The sequence below is a fragment of the Bidens hawaiensis genome, unplaced genomic scaffold (assembly GCF_021521415.1).
Source record: "Bidens hawaiensis isolate Kalapana, Puna unplaced genomic scaffold, B.hawaiensis_p1.1 tig00012815_1, whole genome shotgun sequence".
In the NCBI taxonomy this organism is placed as follows: domain Eukaryota; kingdom Viridiplantae; phylum Streptophyta; class Magnoliopsida; order Asterales; family Asteraceae; genus Bidens; species Bidens hawaiensis.
The window spans coordinates 140,551-162,431 of record NW_027492067.1 but is presented as its reverse complement, the minus strand read 5'-3'; the positions used below and the strand labels follow the sequence as shown (position 1 = coordinate 162,431).

At 37.7% G+C, this 21,881-nt stretch overlaps 2 pseudogenes; both read left to right on the top strand.

The window, feature by feature from the left end:
- Positions 1–2,913: 2,913 nt before the first annotated feature.
- LOC143542298 (cysteine-rich repeat secretory protein 55 pseudogene) lies at positions 2,914–3,953 on the top strand (annotated as a pseudogene).
- A 15,389-nt stretch (positions 3,954–19,342) lies between these two features.
- On the top strand, positions 19,343–21,128 carry LOC143542282 (putative cysteine-rich receptor-like protein kinase 23; annotated as a pseudogene).
- Positions 21,129–21,881: the final 753 nt, after the last annotated feature.

The following is a 21,881-nucleotide window of genomic DNA, read 5'->3' as shown; positions in this document are numbered from 1 at the left end:
AGCTGTCTCACCAGGTATGACTTTGCAGTCCTTCCACCAACGTCGGTCTCCTTGCCTCATCAAAAGGTAGTCAATTTGCGTTTCTCGTCCACCACTGCTAAAAGTGATCAAATGAGAATCTTTTTTCTTAAAATAAGAAGTTATAATACCTAGGTCGTGGGCTACCGCAAACTCTAGGAGATCTGTTCCGGTTTCATTCCTATCACCAAAACCGAAACCCCTATGAACCGCTTCAAAACAATCGTTAACCTTACAAATGGGTCCATTAAAATCACCTCCTATACAGATCCTCTCACCCCTAGGTATGCCCCATATCACTGCGTCTAGGCAATCCCAAAATTCTCTCTTTTCCTGATCCCCTAAGCCTACATGAGGCGCGTAGGCGCAGACTACTGTCACTACTTCCTCTCCTAGTACTAATCTTAATACCATAATCCTGTCATTATGTCTTATCACCTCCACCACACTAGTGTGTAGTTCCTTAGCCACTAGAAACCCCACTCCGTTCCTAGCTCCATCAGACCCCGAGTACCACAACTTATACCCATTACACTCAGCCCCTCTATGCCCTTTCCACTTAGTCTCCTGGATACATGCTATCTGAACCCTACGTCTTTTAAGCACATCTACCAATTCTAGCAACTTACTATTTAGTGTTCCTATATTCCAAGAAGCCAAACGCAATATATACTCCATATCTTTACCCTTTCCTACACCCCTCGTTTTCGGACATGGTCTCAAGTAATAGTCATGGTTTCTACGCTCTATGATTGCAACTAATCACCCAAACACAAGCAATAGGGCACCTAATCAAAATAATAATAATAGTAATAATAATAACAATAATAATAGTAATAATAATAATAATAACAATAATAATATAATATGATAATAGTAATAATAATAATACGGGTAGATAATAATAATAATAATAATCACTTCATTTCCGATGATGATGGTGAATGCGAGGAGCGAATTAACCGGCCAATAGTTGTTGGAATTCAGGTGGCGGCGGTGGCTGCCGGAGTAGAATTAACCGGCTGTGCGGCGGAGTACTTCCGATGATGATGGTGACGGTAAACGGGAATAGCAGATCTTCTCAACACCAACAAGGTGGTGATGTGTGGTGGCGTGTAGATGGGTGGGTGGGAGGTATGTGGATTTCGTTTGTGTGGCTGCCGACGATGATGGTTGTGTATCGGAGTTACGGTGAGGCAGGTTAGAGAGGGGGAGATATTTGTAGTATATTTACTGTTATTCGGGTTGGTCGGCGAGGTACCGTTAATATTTTCCGGCCGTCTACGTTATGACCGTTGTAATTCCGACGAGGTGTAGCTAAGTGGACTGTACGGAGAGAAAAGTAGGTGTAACAGAGTAACAGAGAAAAGTCCTAGAGTATGTCAATTGTCATTCTAAAAAACAATATAAGAATTCGAGACTATATCACAACCGATTTAAATGTATCTGATTTTCATATGACCATCCCCTGGTGTGAGAATCATTACAAATTTTTTGCGATTAGAAAATACTAAAAAACGTTGGTTTAACATGAGTAAACGAGACCGCTTTCTGTTTCATAATTGCCCGTTTCCTTGGCAAGGCTTGTATACTGGGTGTGTTAATGCGTCCTAAATATTCTTAATTTCTTTTCATGAGGTTGGCTTGACCCGTTTTCAAAGAGTACTTTGGTGTGAGCGAGGTGATTTCGACGTATATGACCCGGTTTGGTCATGTATTCAAAACATGTTAAGATTGTACCATGTATCATGTTCTAAATTCATTTCAAAAATAATTTAATTTCGTAAATCAAAATTTGAATTTGAAAAAATATAACTCTAAAGAAAAAAATTATTACATCGTTGGAAGACAGGATGTTATTGATTTTGCATGAATTTTGACTCAAGCCGCTATTAATTATAGAACATGGTCCAAAATATAACTTTAAAGAGGCAATTGTACGTCAAGAGCTTCCTTAGGCTTGTAACAACCTCCTTTTCTTATAAAATTTGGCCTTTTAAAAAACAGGAATACAAAAAGAGCGTTTAAGGTAACAAATCAAAATTTAAGGACGATTGCAAAATTTATTATGAAAGACGCTCAAGATTTTAACACATGTGTAACACTACCTTATTTTATTTAAAAGGGGCAATTGCCTCCACTTAAATCACAGGTCTACCCATGCATAAAAATATAATATATTTACTCATTAGACTTTTCAAGTTAATGCTTCTAGACCTTTGCCCAAACAATATAATGGTAATCAGTAAACATAAAAACATTAAGGTTTTTGAGTTCAAGTCTTATTCAGACAAAAGATGTAGTTAAAGGCGTGTATGTGTATAAACCTTTGCACTTGTCTTGTTTTGCTTCGTGTTTCATGTAACACAATATATCTTTAGTTTAACGATGCTTTTTATAACTTTCTTTTTAACAAATATTAACTTTACAAAAATTGCCAACCTTTATTGAATGTTATTATCTCCCGTTGACATTTTAGTTTTGTTCATATCAAACACAAATATCCGTTGAAACAAGGTGACGTTGTGGGTCCAAAACAGAGTTGACTGACCAAGCCAATAACAAAATGTTTCAAAAATATCGGCTCCTTAATGGCCTATGACCAAATTCACACTGTAGACGTACAATCTCCCATGTATAACGTACAAGCATCACATCAACTACCAGGTCTTAATAATTTCGAGTGTTCAAGACAAGTACTAAAAAATAACCCTTATAATATAAATTATTTTTCCTAAAAGATTTGACAATTTCGCTACCATACTCGGACTTTATTAGTTTTGTTTAACGTTTAATAAACTTGTTCAAATTATATTTTTTTTGCTCTTATTGTTACTTAATCATTTTCAGTCAAATTCACTAATTAAAATTAAAAAATATAAGTTTTTTTCTTTTGTATTATGGACCCTTATCAAGACCGAGACTTAAACGTCAGTTGAACCTTGTATGACGTCTGAGACGACCCTGCTGACTACTGTCGGCTGAATATTCACCTTTGTTGGTGGCCCAATTAGGTCACAAAATTAATTATTTATTAGCAACCCTTTTTTTTAAAAAAATGGAAGCTGCAAAAAGAATTAAAAATATACGGCTATATATAGTAACCTAAGTAATCCAATTTCCAAACACATCCAAAACATGACCTTTTCTCATTATTATTTCCTTATCTTTACTCTATGCATTCTCTATGTAGAATCTGCTGACCCTTCGGCACAACTATGTAACGAAAACTCAAACACAACCTCACCCGAGATAACGAAAAACATTGACTCGGCTCTAGCCAAACTGGTCCAAACCGCCTCCAAATCAGGCTACAGTACGATCTCACTCGGCACAGGCCAAGCCCAAGTCTTTGGGCTTGCCCAGTGCCGAGGAGACGTTCCCACTGAAGAATGCTCAAGTTGCCTTGAAACAGCCGCAAAAGAAATAAAAACAATTTGCCCTGACAGAGTCAATGCTCGGCTATGGTACGAGTATTGCTTCATAAGGTACAACACCAAAAACTTTTTTGGTCAAGTTGATACCGGGTACGGATTGATTTACGCTAATGTTGAAAACGTGACAGACCCAGAAACTTTTAATAATGCGCTTGGGGCACTTATGTATCGTGTAAATACTTTAGCTGCGGGGCCGGGTAGCAAACGGATTGGGACCGGGGAGACTAAGTTGTCGGATTTTGTGACGCTTTATGCATTGGCTCAATGTACTAGAGATTTGTCGTCGTTGTCGTGCTCACAGTGTTTAGCGACGGCTCTCGGCCAGACTTTTTGCGACAACAAGAAAGGGTGTCGGGTTATATTTAGTAGTTGTTATATTAGGTATGAATTGTATCCGTTTTTCTTTCCACTTGATGATAATAAGTCGGCTCTTGAAAGCTCTTTGAAGACACACTACCGGTGGGTAGTTAAACAACCTTAAATAGAGTTTTTGGTAATGATTTCAAGAATTACTTCTCGTTTGGGGATGTTATCAATAAATTTGTGTTTTATTTTACGTGAAAGATGTCAATGAATATTAGTTTGTATTTAATCTAGTTTTTTCATTTATGTTTAAATGAGGCACAAATGTGGTGTTTATATATGGTGTTTAGGATTGCTTATTTTAGCCTAACTTATAACTATTAGCTTTTTTTATGAAAAGTTAAAAAGATAAATAGGATTGTATTATATGCGAGAGAATAAGTTGATAAGTTACAATATTATAACTTATCTCAAAAATAAGTTATAAGAAGATAAAAATAAGGAAACCCAATTCCCAAATACTTCCCTACAACATCCTAAGTTTATGAACACGAGTTGATGCTATCTCAGACTCTCAGTAATGGCATCGATAATCTAGTTGTATCAAATATGTTCTTCAAATTAGTACCAAAATTTAGTACTCACTATCTACATGTGTTTATATTTTTAATTTTGGCCCCCGATTGTTTGGTGGTCCTACACCCATGCCTACATATTATATATGTTTGCTTTTGATCAAAAAATTTATACCGGTATTTGTCGTCCTTCGATAAACGTACCAAAGGCATCTCCTTTACCCGCTTCTTTGTTTGCGTACTCTCGAAAAGCTCGACACACCCTCGAACTGAAATGAAAAAACTAAATTGATAGGACAAGATGGATTTTGTTACGGAATTGAGAAAGAATGGGGATGTGAATTACAGAACTCAAGAAAGGAGATGAGAAAAAGGAATACTCAGAAATAACTTTGTGCATGCCTCACACTCACACCATAATTACATTATTTAATGCACCCATATTCTCTTAGACCATGGCTGACATGGCATCTAGAATGTAGTCTTGGAATTTCTTTGGTTGGGCTTTAACTCGTCCACTTTTCTTTCTTTCGCCCGGATCCAATTTGGGTGTGCGTTGTTAGGGCATTGGCTCATTGTGCTCATGACACGAAATTAGTTCTACAATTTTTCCTAGCTGTTACATGCCTTCCATTTGTTGGTGTGTCACACCTTTAACAAAAGTTACTCATGAATTAGTATAATACGCAATTCATATTAGATTAGAAGAAAATTTATACGTACCCTCTTGATCGTCTTGCACCAAAGTGACGTTGATATACACGGTGGATTGTATATCATGATGATTCAAACTAAAGTCATGACTTTAAAAATCCCATCCATCGATTTGAGGATATCGAAGTCATGGGGTTAGCCCAATGCAGAGGAGACATGCCCCGCCAAGACGACTCAACTTTCATCTAAACAGCCTCAAGAGAAATAAAAAAAAGTTATGTCCAAACCGAGTTGATATACGTGACTAACCCTATAATTTTTATAAGAAAGGTTGTTGTGAAACGGTGTAGCAAAGGGTTCGGAAAATGAGAGATTAAGTTGTCGGCGTTTGTTACACTTTATGTGGTGACTTAGTGTGTACATAAGATTAGTAGTATGATTCGTGTTTTTTTGCGTATAGAGTCTGCTATAGGGATTTTTCTGACTCTTAAGAAAGAATGTAGTCATGTAGATTTATATTCAAAACTAGTTTGAGCCTCGTGTATTACACGGGGAATTGTTCAAAATTTTAAAATTTGAACATAAATCAAAATACAATCGACAACACAATAAACATATATTGTTAATAAAATTACAATTTATATTAAAATTATAGGAATTACTAAAGAAACATTACGCGAATATTTACTAATAAGAAAAATTTTCCTTGTACACTACGTTTGCGGTTGTGTTGGTCAGTATACCTAGTTTATCAATAATCAAAATTTTTAGTCAATACATGTCTGTAAATCTTGACAAAGCGATGTATAGATGTCCGTGTGAAAACACAGGTTCTTTCAAGTACAAGCCAACCATAAATAATAAAACAAGATTATGTATTAAATCTTAATCTTAAATATATATATATATATATATATAAGCGAAACCTCCTTAAATTCGCTCAAGCCATCAGATTGATTTATTTGTAAATGAATGTTTCTCATGCATTCAAACCGAATTCACGGGTATGGGTATCACCAAACCCAGATAGCCTTTTAAACGGATTATAACATCTCATTATATTATAAATTAATCTCATCAAATATTTGATATGAAATCCCTTTAAAATAGAGATATACTAAAAATTAGGATCCGTTTTTTTTAAGATATTATTTATCATTAAGAAACAAATTTATCGTAAAAAAAACAGGTCATGGGTCTCACCAAACCCATATAGCTTTTAAACCAGGTTATAACATTTAATTTATTTGTTAAACTCTTTCATAATCAAATCCTAAGTATATTAATAACTTCCTTACAATAAATAATGTTGAAATCCAAAAATATATATAAAAATTAGAAAAGAAATAATATAAAACAACCCCGTATTACAGAGAATATTAAAAGCTAGTTATATATATGATAGTGACGTGAGGTCGAAGACTCACTAAAATATAAACCGAATACAACTAATTAGATAGTGATAAGCGGGTATCGAACACATGGAGTTTGTGGAAAATGCATTATTAAGTAGCATAGTAGTTACTCTATATTAAACTAAGTGCAGAAAATAAATTTAATGATTTGGTTGGTTGATTAGATTAACGAAAATAACTAAAACAATTAAACGAGTTTTAAATAATAAGAAAAAATGCTCTCTCCCGATTTCAGGTTTTCAATATTGATAATGTTAATCTTTACTTTTGTGAAGAACTACATACACATAATTCATGAAAGTGAATTTGAAAGTGATCAAAGAGGACGAAGTACTTGGATTATAAAAAAAGCAAGGTTATCACTCAATAATCAATATAGTATAGCTAACCCTAATTCTCTTCTACTAAATCTCAATTGCCTATGGCACCAAGAACGGATAGTCAAGAACACGAATTTATACCACACTAACAATTACAAACAAATACACAATCACCATAGCACAATAATCATATGATCAAAATACTATATCACCAATAACATAAACACTTAACAAATATCCAATTAGAAAACCTTACAATTCGGGAGAGAACATAAAGAGTACTAGCCACTCATAATTCGGTTCATCATCACATCAATTGGGTTATAAGAATGAATCACAAACATCAACTAATGATTAAAATCACCAAAAACTTGTTCTTGGACTCCAACAATCGTCTCTGAGGTGTTTTGGGATGATAAGATATTGAAAAGACAGCCCAAAGACTCATAAAATAAGAAGAAAAATCAGCAATTACAACTCCGAACCGTGGCCCACGGTTGGACCGTGGGTCACGGTGACTTGCTGAAAATCCTGGACCGTGGCCCACGGTTGGACCGTGGATCACGGTGAGCTCCACGGCCACCGTACCAGCCATGGTACGGTGGCTTCTGTTTGAATCATCATTTTGGACCGTGGCTCACGGTCTGGACCGTGAGCCACGGTGGACTTCAGCCGTACATCCATGTTTTTTCACGTTTTTGACTTCTTTCGCGTCTCCGGTTCCTTAGGTTTCTTTGTTATACACCATAATAGCTCCGGAACCTCCTTTGTTCCTACAAATTACCGTACACACCGTAGTCATCTAATTCCACCAAATAAACCAATTCAAAACATGATTATTACGGCTTTAAATTAGTTAAGGGTTGTCCCATGGACCACCCGTCACATTCCCACACTTAAACGTTGCTTGCCCTCAAGCAACATCTCGACACAAACTTCATATTCCATTCAACTTGTTTCCACCAATCTTACCACAATTCCGGTTCAGTTAAGGTCCCAAGTCATACCCTATTTCCTTATTTTTATCGGGTGCACTAGTTCGCTTGATGTTCCATTTAAACGAAAGATTTCTAACCAAACCTAACATGCTTTCGGCTTTTACCTATACATAACACATTTACACATTACCATTTTTTTATTGGTGATCATCCATATATTTCATATTTAATCAATTCTCCTCGCATACGCTTGTACAATCATCAAATCTCCATCTATGTAAATGCTTATTGACATTGATACAAATCAAGAGGTCTTAAAACGGGTTGTAATGGGGCCAAGTATAAGGGTATGGAAGGGAATATTGAAAGTAGCTCAAGCGATCCGATCCGACTTATTACAATCTAAGAAAAATAAAAATAAAATAAACAACTATAAACATCACTAACACTTTTTTTTGAACTAATATAATACTTGAACATTACATACATAAACATTGCAACTCTAATACAAACCATTTTTTTTTTCTTTTCTTTTTTTTTTCTTTTTGAACTAATATAATACTTGAACATTACAAACTAGCATGATAAACATAATGCTTCACATCTCTGACTGATAATTACTAAAACAATTACATAGAAACCTATTAAGTCGGATCGTTTCGCAAAATAACCCCGGGTTGATTGAATGAAAGAATAGGCCCAATAAAGTTTTCTAAAGGAACCAACCCCCCGCCCCTCACATGACCATCCTCATATGTATAATGTATAAGGCCCCAACCCCCCAAAACCCACACTCGCGCTCATCCAGACGAGGCTTAACCTAAGTGCCTCTATCACTTTTGCACTCATGCCAAGCTAAGATCTCGAAATGCACTAATTGTACAAGTTCTATCGGAGAATATCAATCGTCCCACCAAACAACACTTTCTCAATTCTCAAGTGTAAATGAACGTTTTATGCAAGTTATTACACCGAAAGCATGCTAACCTTGGTTAGAAAACTACATAATCTCCTTTTTTTAAAAACAACTAGGCACATGTTATTTAGGGAATTGTGACCATGAAAAGGGACCAAAACTTTACCCCGCCATCTTACCACTTTCCAATTCTTTTAAACACATTTTTTTACAATTTTTCTGTTTTTCTGATTTTTAAATTTTTTTTTAAAAATTTTTCAAAACAATAAAAAAAAAACGAAAATTTTCTCATCCCCACACTTGAGATACATTGTCCCCAATGTACGGTTTTAAGAAAAATAAAACAAACCACTTGTTAAACACCACCTTCATTCCAACACATTCCCATAATACTTAATCATAAGCATTCCATCCTCCACCCATCCACCCAAAAATAACTGAAAACAAAGATAAAAACAATTATACAATATATACAAAACGGGGTTCACCTGGATTCACGCGGTTAGATCAGTTGTACGGCGGGTGGGCCGGCCCGAAGATAGATGTCATGAATTCTGAAAACTGGACGAAGTTAAATGCCCCATAGCCCGCTGCTGCTTCCTTCTCCTTGTGGTGGTGGAGGTGCCATTGATTGCATTGGGCTGACCCACATTGAATGATGAAGTGGTGGTTCAGGATATCGTACCGAACCGTCAAACGGAGGAAGAGTCGTGTAATCCACGATTTGCGGATCCGCTATAACCGGTTCAACTGCATGCAATTGATCATGCATCCTCCGATTATGATCATCCAAATACCTCATGTTCATCTCATGTTCACGCCCATACGCATTGGCACGGTCCACATCTCCAACCGATCGTGCCTCTCTTTTGCAGCTCGTTCAGCATATTCCCCCATAAACGTTTGATGATCGAATAGTGAACGCGACTCATCTGACCAATTTTCATACGTGGAGGGCCTATGCCTATCCACCACCTCATTCATCGACCCCACATGGGCCCAATTGTTCCCGTAAGAGTTATAACCATCCGAATAGTCCCAACCCCCGTGTTGGGAACTGCTACCACCACCAACGTCCATATAATCAGGTTCACTAACCTCTTCTACTTGTTCAACCTCATCATCTTCCTTTTCATCATCTACTTCAACATCCTCTCTTGCTACTCTCTATCTCACCTTATCACATACAAGAACATGGTGCCTATCATTTTGTGTGTACTCACAACCCGGCAAATCTGACAACTTAAACTCTTTAAATACTTTGGTCATTCCCACCGACTCGTCAGTTATCACACCATGATTCTTTAACAATGTTGTGATCAGTCGACAATGCGGAATTAACTTCCGCTTATTGCTTTCTCGGCTGATCCAAATATTGTGCATGACCAAATATCGGTAAGAAATAAGGGGCTTTCCACACATCAACGCATACAAAATAGGAACATCACTGTTCCTCACTACCGAAATGTCCCCCCGACGAGGCATCACGTTGTGCAAGCAGATAGACATCAATAATTTTGCCTCGATCTTCAAATTTTTCCTCAAAATCTGATCACTTAAACCTTCTCTTGTTTTAACCACCTTTTCTAACATGTTGTGCCCTTGAGGGTGCTTTTCGGGGCAATCATATAAGTCTTTGGCAGAGGGGTATATGTATGATTTGCTTGGCTTAGTGTCAAAAAGGGCGATCTGATTAAATGAGTCAAATGACATCACCACTTCTTGACCTCCTACCGTTCCAATTAACTTCATATCATGCCCCTTTTTGTAGGGAGGACATCTCAATTTGGACACCCATTCTTCAATTTCTCTATCATACAACGTGTTAATCTCGTTATCATAACACTTTAACGCTGCTTCCCAACCCAAAGCTTCAAACTTGTCAACTATCCCAAACATCTCAAAACCTGGATCGTTTACCTCCTTCTCACACATATATCCATCAAGTCGTTTATTCAATGTAGCCATTTTATCAACAAACAGCTCCGCTTGCCATTCCGATGGATACTTTGACAATCCCCCACTTCTCCAAGTGGGTTTTTCCGTTTGTACTTGCACATGTGCTTGTTCTTCCTGCATTCTTTGTCTCTTTAATTGGGCTGCTCGCCCACTTGAAGATGATGCCCTTGACTTACCCTTATCCGCAGTTCTACCCATCTACACACAACAAACAACCAAGCAAACCAAGTTTAATTCAACATAAACTTCCCCACACTTGCTTGTTACTATGGTTGTGGATAATCACTTGTTAATCAATTGATCAAAAATTTCAACACTTGCTTCAATAACTAATTTCCAATTAATTAATATAACAAACATATGTTTGTAACAATTATCTACTATCCACAACCATACCATATAATCATACTCATTACTCAAACAAGCAAGTGGGTATATAGAAACAATCATAACAAACTTACAATTTCAATACAATGTACCATCAATAATGAAAAGAGATTCCATACCTTTGTGTTGTTGAATATGTAGATGAAGAAAGCTTCAAACTAAACCAAAATCCCCAAAAATTTTCGGAAATTTCGGACTCTATATGTCCATAATCGACCAACAAAACAAAGGATTCTTTCAATTTCAATGTTATAATCGAAATCCTTATGAAATTCTAGTCAATTTAGACCCAAAAATCGGTTTAATTGATAGAGATATGAGGAAGTTATGAAGGTTTGAAGTTGGAGGTTAGGGTTTGTGAAGAAAGGTTTTAGGAAGAAGAAGATGAGAATTGAAGTAAATAATAGTGTTAGGTGATGTGTGTGGTTAAGAATTGATGAAAAAATGATTTTTTATTGTTTATTAACACCAAAACCCGACCCTCTCTTTCTTTCGTCGCCGGACCGTGGCCCATGGTTGAATCGTGGGTCACGGTTGCTTCAGTTCTGTTCGCTGGTTCGAAGTGGACCGTGGCCCACGATCCACACCGTGGATCACGGTTTGAGATGTGCAAAAACAAAAGAGAACACCGTACCGTGGTGCCCCTGGTCACCGTGTCACACGGTAGTCACCGTGGCCCACGGTCCACACCATGGTCCACGGTTCACTCAATATATTTTTTTTATCAATAACCAACAATAATAAAAACTAAAAATAAAAAATAAAAACTAATTTACCAAATAAAAATAAAAATAAAAATTACCCTACCCCCATGAAAAACCCGAGTTGTCCTCAACACGGTATAAAAATCACAAGGACTTCCCCACACTTGATTTGGACAACTCCAAAGCGAAGAAGGTAATTTTTAAAACCAATTTCGAATAAAAACTAATTTAATCTATACTAAACTATACAACATACCTTGGCCTCTTAATTTGTTTCATCGTTCGGTGAGTTTAAAACGAAACTCACATTGTCACCTTCAAGCACATTAAGATCCTTACCTTCTAGGTATGGTTTGAGGCGATGACCATTCACCACTTGTTTCGTTTGATTTTGCATATCTTCAATCTCCACATCACCAAACTCCCCTACTCTTGTGATGACGTACGGACCCATCCACTTGCTTTTTAGCTTCCCGGGAAACAATTTGAGTCTCGAATTGTACAACCATACTTTTTGTCCAACTTCAAATGTTCTCTTTCGTATCTTAGCATCATGCACTCTTTTTAACCTTTCCTTATACGTCGAGGAACATTTATACGCTTCGTCTCGGATTTCCTCTAGTTCGCTCAACTTCAACTTCCTCAACTTTCCGGCTTCATGATAATCCATATTAACACTCTTAAGTGCCCATAATGCCCTGTGAGCCAACACCATTGGTAAATGAGTAGTACCAATCGGTGTCTTACAAGCGGTTCGATATGCCCATAATGCATCGTCCAACTTAACTGACCAATCTTTCCTATCCACTCGAACCGTTTTCATCAAAATTTCCTTAATTTGGCGGTTGTAAACTTCAACTTGGCCACTCGTTTGAGGATGATATGGTGTTGAAATTCGATGATTAACACCATAACGTTTCAACAACTTACCAAACGTGAAGTTCTTGAAGTGAGATCCACCATCACTTATAATCACTCTTGGTATACCGAATCTCGAGAAAATGTTAGTTTGTACAAACTTACAAACCACAGAATGATCATTAGTTCTTGTTGCAATTGCTTCAACCCATTTCGACACATAATCAACCGCAACAAGGATGTACAAGTACCCATATGAGTTCGGAAACGGGCCCATAAAGTCTATGCCCGAAATGTCAAAAATGTCAACCACCAAAATGGGCTGTAAAGGCATTTCATTCCGTTTTGAGATACTACCCAAGTTTTGGCAATTCAAACAATGTCGGGAATATTCACTTGCATCTTTAAAAAGGGTGGGCCAATAAAACCCACATTGGAGCACCCGATAACCCGTCTTTTGACCACTAAAATGACCTCCACACGCCGATGCATGTGCATGAGTCAAAACTTCCCACACCTCGGAATCGGGAATACACCTCCTTATCATTTGATCCGAACCAATCTTGAACAAGTCCGGTTCATCTCAAATATACTGTTTCACTTGGTCCATGAACCGTTTCCTTCTTTTCTTCACCCAATGACTTGGAATAGATCCCGTTTCTAAATAATTCACAAAGTGGGCATACCATGGTGTAGTCGATACAGCTAACAATTGTTCATCGGGAAACCGTTCGTTTATCTCCATCGGGTCATCAACACCCTCCAATGGAATTCGGGAAAGGTGATCTGCCACTACATTCTCACACCCTTTTTTATCCCGAACTTCTAAATCGAACTCTTGCAAAAGTAATACCCATCTAATTAACCGTGCTTTTGCATCCTTCTTCTCCATCAAGTATCGAACCGCGCTATGGTCCGAATAAACGATCACCTTACTCCCCCAAATATACGAGCGAAACTTATCCAAAGTATACACCACCGCAAGCAATTCTTTTTCAGTGGTTGTATAATTAAGTTGCGCTTCAGATAAAGTTTTACTCGCATGATAAATTACCACCGGCTTTTTATCAACTTGTTGACCCAATACCGCTCCAATAGTAGTATCACTAGCATCACACATGATCTCAAACGGCTTTGACCAATCCGGTGGTTGTAGAATGGGAGCTTTCACCAACTGTTCCTTCAAAACATCAAATGCTTGCACACACTCATTAGTAAAATCAAAAGGAGCATCTTTTAATAATAGATTACATAAAGGTTTTGTGATAACACTAAAGCCTTTAATAAATCTTCTATAAAAACCCGCATGTCCCAAAAATGACCTTACCCCTTTAATGTTTTTAGGTGGAAGTAAAGATGATATTACCCGAACCTTTGCCTTATCCACTTCCATTCCCCTTTCTGAAATTACGTGACCCAACACGATACCCTCTTATACCATGAAGTGACTTTTCTCCCAACTTAGAACTAAATTTGTCTCAACACACCTTTTTAAAACTTTTTCTAATTCATTGAGACAATTTTCATAAGTTGGGCCAAAAATGGAAAAGTCATCCATAAATACCTTGAGTGGACCATATCCGAAAAAATACTCATCATACAACGTTGGAATGTGGCCGGGGCATTACACAAACCGAATGGCATTCGCCGAAAAGCAAAAGTGCCATAAGGACAGGTGAAAGTGGTCTTTTGTTGGTCATCCGGGTGAATGGCAATTTGGTTATAACCCGAGTACCCATCCAAAAAGCAGTAATACTTTTGACCCGATAATTTTTCAATAATTTGGTCAATAAATGGTAATGGAAAATGATCTTTAGATGTAGCGGCGATTAATTTACGATAATCAATGCAATCTCGCCACCCGGTGACCGGTTGGGTGGCGATTTGTTCACCGCTTTCATCTTTAATTACCTGTATACCTGCTTTTTTCGGTACCACCTGCGTAGGACTTACCCATGCGCTATCTGAGATAGGATAGATGATTCCTGCACCCAACCACTTGATTACCTCTTTCTTCACAACTTCTCTCAAATTGGGATTCAACCTTCTATGAGTGTCTCGGGTTGGTTTTGCCTCCTCATTGGTGATGATTTTGTGCATAACTATAGATGGACTAATGCCTTTTAAATCGGCAATTGTCCAACCTATGGCAGCCTTGTTCGCCTTCAACACCTTCAACAATTGTTGTTCTTGGGCCTCTTCCAAATTGGATGCAATAATGACCGGTAATGTGTCATTATCCCCCAAAAACGCATACTTCAAGTGGCTTGGCAAATCCTTCAATTCCAACTTGGTGGACTTTCTAATGACGGTTTTGTACCCGAATCGATCACAGCGGGTAGACTTTCAATTTGATGAGTCCATGGTGGCCGTCCTTCTTTAACCGCCAACACGTCTTGATTTTTCTCTTCCATCCTCAATGCACAAAGATGTACCTGTTCAGAAAAATCACAAACACATGCTTCCAAAGCATTATCCTCATAATCGTGCGGTTCACACGTGTCAACAATATCTGCCATGAAACACTCATCACCACATAAAGCATTAGATCCGTTAGTAAACACATTTAATCTCATTTTTCTATTTCCAAAAGCCATATCAACTATGCCCGATCGACAGTCAATAATAGCATGAGCGGTGTTTAAAAACGGTCGACCCAATATAACATTTTGTTGTTGGGTCGAATCAACCGATGAGTAGTCCAAGACCAAAAAATCAACCGGATAGTAAAATTCTTCAACTTTTACTATCACATCCCGCACAATTCCTCGGGGGAGTTTATGAGACAAATCGGCTAACACAACCGTTGTCTCGACTCGTTTTAAAAGACCAAAATCATATTGGTCGTATAAACCCCCCGGAAGAATACTTACCCCTGCCCCAAGATCTAGTAACGCCTTAGACATTTGAAAATCACCTACTTGAATGTTAATTAAGGGCGTTCCCGGATCTTGAAGCTTAGGAGGAAGATCTCCTTTTAAAATCGCACTTACCCGCTCAGTTAAATCCACTCGTAGAGGCACTTTTTGTTGCCTCTTTTGAGTGCATAATTCTTTTAAAAATTTTGCATATGCGGGTACTTGCTTGATTGCCTCAAGTAACGGTAAATTTACTTTTACTTGCTTAAAGACTTCCCACATCTCTTCTTTTTGAGGACCTCTTCTTGAAATAACATTTTTCTTACCTGGGTCAAGTAAAGCCGAAGGAAATGGAACCACCTTTGGTTCTACTTCCTTATTTTCATCGTTTAAACGTGTAGTTTGACCCGGATTTTTAACGGTTTTTCAAAAGTGACATGTTTAGTGGGTTTATTAATTTCAATTTCATCATCACTTTCATTACCCATAATATCCTCAACTTCCCCATCAACCACACCCGGTGATAAATCTTTTTTATATTCTTTACCACTTCTTAAAACACTCACGTGGTTAATAGGAACATTACGAGAAGAGTTATGAGAAGGATTTACCTTTGTGTCGCTTGGCAATTGACCTTTATTCTTCTTTAACTCGGACACTTCAGTTGCGAGTTGACCCATTTGTGTGGTCAACGATTGGATGGCCTTGTCTCTAAATTTATCCTTTTGCATGCGCGCCTCATCAAGTTGATTTCTTCGTTGCATGTCTTGTTGCATTAACTTCAACATATCCATAACCTCATTACCACTTGATGAACTTTGACCCGTTGACCCGCTTTGAACACCACCCCCTTGACCTTGATATCCTTGATTATTCCCGCCATGATAATTACCATGGTTATTATATTGTTAGCGAGGGACATAATTGCTTTGACTTCCTTGAAAATTCGGGTTAGATTTGGTGGCCGGATTTCCATAACGAAAATTCGGGTGATTTCTTAACCCGGGGTGGTAGGTGTTGGAGTTCATGGAGTAATTTCTACCACCTCCCCCTTGAAGTGCATTTACCTCTTCCACCGGTGCTTGACCTACCGTACATACCTCCGTTGCGTGACCCAATTCGTTACCATTTGTACAAACATTGATGACTTGATTAGTGGTTTGTACATTTCCTTCTTCCACGGCTTGCACTTGCGGTCTACCAATCGCCGGTCTTGCTCTGCTACCGGTTTGAGCCTTTCTCTTTGAAGTAACCGCCATTTGTTCCAAATACGCCCAATCATCTTGTTCATAATTGGTACCAAATGTACCATTAGTAATCGACCACAAATCTCGTTCATCCTCCATACTCAAACCTTCATGAAATGCATTCAACAACTCCCATAAAGCAATACCGTGATAAGGACAATTCTTTATCATCATATTGAACCTCTCAAATGCTTCATGAAACATTTCCCCCGATTTTTGTTGGAAAGTTCTCAAACTTCTTCTCGCATCATTGGTCTTTTGGGCCGTGTAAAATTCTTCTAAAAATCTTTGTTGCATTTCGGCCCAAGTATAAACAGACGCGGAAGGCAAAGTGTAAAACCATCTCTTTGCCTTGTCTTCCAATAAGAACTGAAATAGAACCAACTTCACATCATATGATGTAAAACCTTAACCCCCAATTGTGTTGCAAATGGAGTCATATGCCTCCAAGTGGAAGTAAGGTTCCTCCGTTGCTAGACCTTTATACTTTGGAAGACTTTGAAGGGAATTGGTTCTTACTTCAAATGTCCTCCCTTGATTATTAAGAGGGATAACCACCGGAGACAGATTATTAGTAATTATGGGTCGGAAATGGGCTTCAATTCCCCTTACCATCTCTCTTGCATGCATTCTTGGTACCCCCCCTATTGGTACTCTTGGTTGACTCATTTGCCTATAAATGGCCCTTGGCTGCGCAAACTGTTGTTGGAACTGTGGTTGGGGCATTTAGGGTTGGAATTGTTGATCTTGAGGTTGCCCTTGCGGTTGTTGAACAATCGGTGGTTGTTGAACTTGATTAACAACAACCGGTGGTTGTTTTTGAGCTTGTTGTATAACTGGCGGTTGTTGAATGGGTTGTTGGACAACAACCGGCGGTGGTTGTTATCGATTAAGCTCTTGCACTTGTTGCGGTTGTTGCCATTGACCATAACCAAACGTTCCCGGATTTACCATTTTTCCTCCATCACCTCCCATGTAGTGACCTTCCACTTCATACCCCTCAAATTCACTATCAAACCCATATCCGTATCCGTCACCTTGTGATCTTGAATGTTGCATGAAAGGTTGGGGTTGATATTGGTAACTTGATTGTGATGGTTGAAAGGTTGGTGGTTGATATTGTTGAGATGACGATGCACCAAATGTTGGAAAAAGGTTGGTAATAGGTGGCAATGTGGATGATGTTGCATAGGTAAATTGGGCATTGATGGGTTCGGTTGTGGTTTGTGGTTGGAGTTCACTTGATGCTGTAGATATATTAGTAGTGATTGGTGGAGGTGGATTTGGTGGAGGTGTAGTTGGGATCGTTTGACCCGAAGTAGGAACTGGTAAATCCATGTTGTTTGATGCGGTTGGAGAACCAAGAAGCTTATTCTACCTAAGTAAGACTCGGTTTCTTCGAAGTGTTCTGTCAATATCGGGATCGATTACTAGCGGTGATGACCTGTTAGAGCCTCTATTATGCATACACCTGTAGGTACCTGCACACTAACACAACCAGCGTAAACCCGAAAATAACAAACAAAAACTACTAAAGCTAACAAAAACTTCATGATTATAGCTTTCCAAAATAAACCAAAAGAATTAATTTAAATGGTTAGTTTGTGGATAAACAAATTTATGAGAATTTAGTCAATGTATATAATGAAAATTTTTAAGGAAGAAAGTATTTTAATTGTCTTTTATTTTATATTCCTGAAAATACTAAAAAAATAATAATAAAGCAATGTTCCGACCACTTCTATCCCAGTTGACATGTTCTTTTTCTATAGCTAAATTGTTTCATTTTATTACATTAAAATATAAAAAGAAGAAATAAATAAACATTAACACTTGTTTTATATATGGGAAAAGTTAATACGGTGCTGTCAGCCGTATAAACTTACACGGAAAACTAATTAAAACTACGTAGTTTTGATTAAAAAACCCTATTTAATTAAACGATTTCACAATATGTATCCGGCTGACTTGATTATTTGAATGCCCGTAACATGTTTTTGGTGGTTGCATCTTGCTTCATAACAAGGTGGACAAGAGAAAGTGTAACTGATCCATCTTCGTCACTGCTTTGATTATCCAAGTAACAATCCTTGTGAACTCATGTAGCAACACCGACTAAAACTAAGAAAACAAACTCATATTTATCTTAAGAACGAGTACATAAGCAGACCCATGGTTGGGTTCACAATCGATTTTAACAGGATCCTCTTCTGGTACAAATACGGTTTGACCGGATCTACTTCGACATATTTGTCTTTAAACAAATTTGTATACAATTATAGCTTTTAAAAAAAGTAGTTAGATTTTTATAAAAGTCGGTAAATACGTTTTGTTATGTTTTATACATTGAAATACATTTAAGCTCATTTGGCTAAACATTGATTAAAGAGGTAAGCATATTTCAACCTTTTAATCTTGATAACAAATTAGGTTGCATTCTACCTTAAAAAGAATGTTACGTATTGAGTACCATTACAACAAATTTTAACATAACATCACATTTACAAGACTTTAGTTCATAGTAAATGGATATTACTATATATAATCTATAAAGTATAAACAACCGAAACGAACCACAATCTAAACACACACGTCCCGTTGAAACCATGGTGTTTCCCCATTATTATCTCCTTATCTTTGCACTATGCATTCTCTATGTAGAATCAGCTGACCCGAACCCGATAGCACAACTTTGCAATAAATACCTGATATGACCAAATTGATCGATGAAGTTGTAACCAAAGTGGTTAAAAATGCCCCCCCAAACGGGCTTTAATGTGTCTAATGCCGAAAAGGAGGAAGAGGAAACCGTACTTGAAGTCGTTGCGCTAGCCCAATGCCGAGCAGACGTGCCTAGCCAAGAGTGCATGACTTGTCTCCAAAAAGCCGCAAAAGAAATAAAATATTTTTGTCCAAACCGAGTTGATGCTAGGATTTGGTATGAGTATTGCCATTTAAGGTATGACAACAGTGGTGATTTCCTTAGTTTTCAAGATACGGATTTTAGAGTGATTCACTATAATGTTGAATACGTGTCTGACCCGATAACATTTAATAAAGCCCTTAATGAGCTCACTGACCAGATGAAAGATGCACTCAAACCGGATAGCAAAGAGTTCGGGAAAGTAGAGGTTAAGTTGTCGGATTCAGTGACACTTTATGGAATGATACAGTGTGTAAGAGATTCGAAGGAGTGTGAGACGTGTTTAACGTACTTTACGTATAAGTTTGGAAATCTTTGTGAGAACAAGAAAGGGTGTAGAGTTATATACGATATGGGCTATGCTAGGTATGAATTATATCCTTTTTTGTTTCCACACTGATGATCAGAACTTGTCTCTTGAAAACTCTTGGATGACAATTAATTACTAATGTTAGAAAACCATGAGTTTTTGGTAATGGATTTTAGAAAAGTTAGTCCCATTTTAAGGACATTATTAATAAAATAATTCTATTGTTTGATCATTTGATGTACTTATGTGAAACAATAGCATGGGTTATTTACAGTTTTGAGGATATTGTGTTTTTCTTTGTATGTACTTTGACACCAGAAGTCAAAACCACAAGTGGTTAAACTCATGTTTTTTATTAAAAAAAATGTTTATTGGGTTCGTGACTAGTTTTCATATGATCTTAATTCCTTTTTACATCGATATATACATTCCAGATCTACCATGTGAAATTTGTGTTTAGACAAATTTGTATTCGGTTATAGTTAAATGAAATAAAACAAAACGTAATAAAAAAACAGTACGGTTTTATAAGACTCTATGCTATGGGCGCGGAGGAGGGCGTTCTGTGGGGTCGCGGGGGGCGCGAAACACCGCTGGGAGGGGGCGCAGAGGGTGGGGTCTTCAGAACGATGGGCGCCTTTGGTGATTTGTGTGGGCCCTCTCTCTCTCTCTCCATCTCTCACACACAGATACACACACACACACACATATATATATATATATATATATATATATAATGGGGCGCCAAGGGGTATTAAACCATAGCAATTTTCCCTGACCGAGTTGCCTCGATACAGCCACAAAAGAAATAAAAACAATTTGCCCTGACCGAGTCAATGCTCGGCTATGGTACGAGTATTGTTTCATAAGGTACGCCACCAAAAAATTCTTCGGTCAAGTTGATACCGGGTATGGATTGATTTAAATGTTGAAAATTAATGTGACGGACCCAGAAACTTTTGATAATGCGCTTGGGGCACTTATGTATCGGGTAAATACATTAGCTGCGGGCCCGGGTAGCAAACGGATAGGGACCGAGGAGACTAAGTTGTCGGATTTAGTGACGCTTTATGCATTGGCTCAATGTACTTGAGATTTGTCGTCGTTTTCGTGCGCACAACGTTTAGCGACGGCTCTCGGGCAGACTTTTTGCGACAACAAGAAAGGGTGTCGGGTTAATTTAGTAGTTGTTATATTAGGTATGAATTGTATCTGTTTTTCTTTCCACTTGATGATAATAAGTCGGTTCTTGAAAGTTGAAAACTCTTTGAAGACAAACTACCGGTGGGTAGTTAAAAAACCTTAAAAAGAGTTTTTGGTAATGATTGGGCTCATGACACGAACTTAGTTCTACAATTTGTCCTAGCGGTTACTTGCCTTCCATTTGTTGGTGTGTCACACCTTTAACAAAAATTACTCATGACTTAGTATAATACGCAACTCGTGTTAGATTAAAAGAAAATTTATACGTACCCTCTTGATCATCTTGCATCAAAGTGACGTTGATATCCGTGGTGGAATATTGTATATCATGATGATTCAAACTAAAGTCAAGATTTTAAAAATCCCATCCATCGATTTGAGGATATCGAGGTCTTGGGGTTCGCCGAATGCTGAGGAGACGTGCCCCGCCAAGACGACTCAACTTTCATCTAAACATCCTCAAGAGAAATAAAAAATAGTTATGTCCAAACCGAGTTGATATACGTGACTAACCCTATAATTTTTATAAGAAAGGTTGTTGCGGAACAACGTAGCAAAGGGTTCGGAAAAGGAGAGATTGTTAAGTTGTTGGCGTCTGTTACACTTTATGTGGTGACTTGGTGTACATGAGATCTGTAGTATGATTCGTGTTTTATGCGTATAGAATCTGCTGTAGGGATTTTTCTGACTCTTAAGAAAGAATGTAGTCATGTGGATTTATATTCAAAATTTGTTATGTTAGGTATGAGTTGGATAAATTTTTCTTTCCACATTGATAAAGAAGCTAGTCCCTTTTGAGGGCATCATCAACATAATAGATTATGTTGTTTGATGTACTTTTGTGAAATATGTCAAC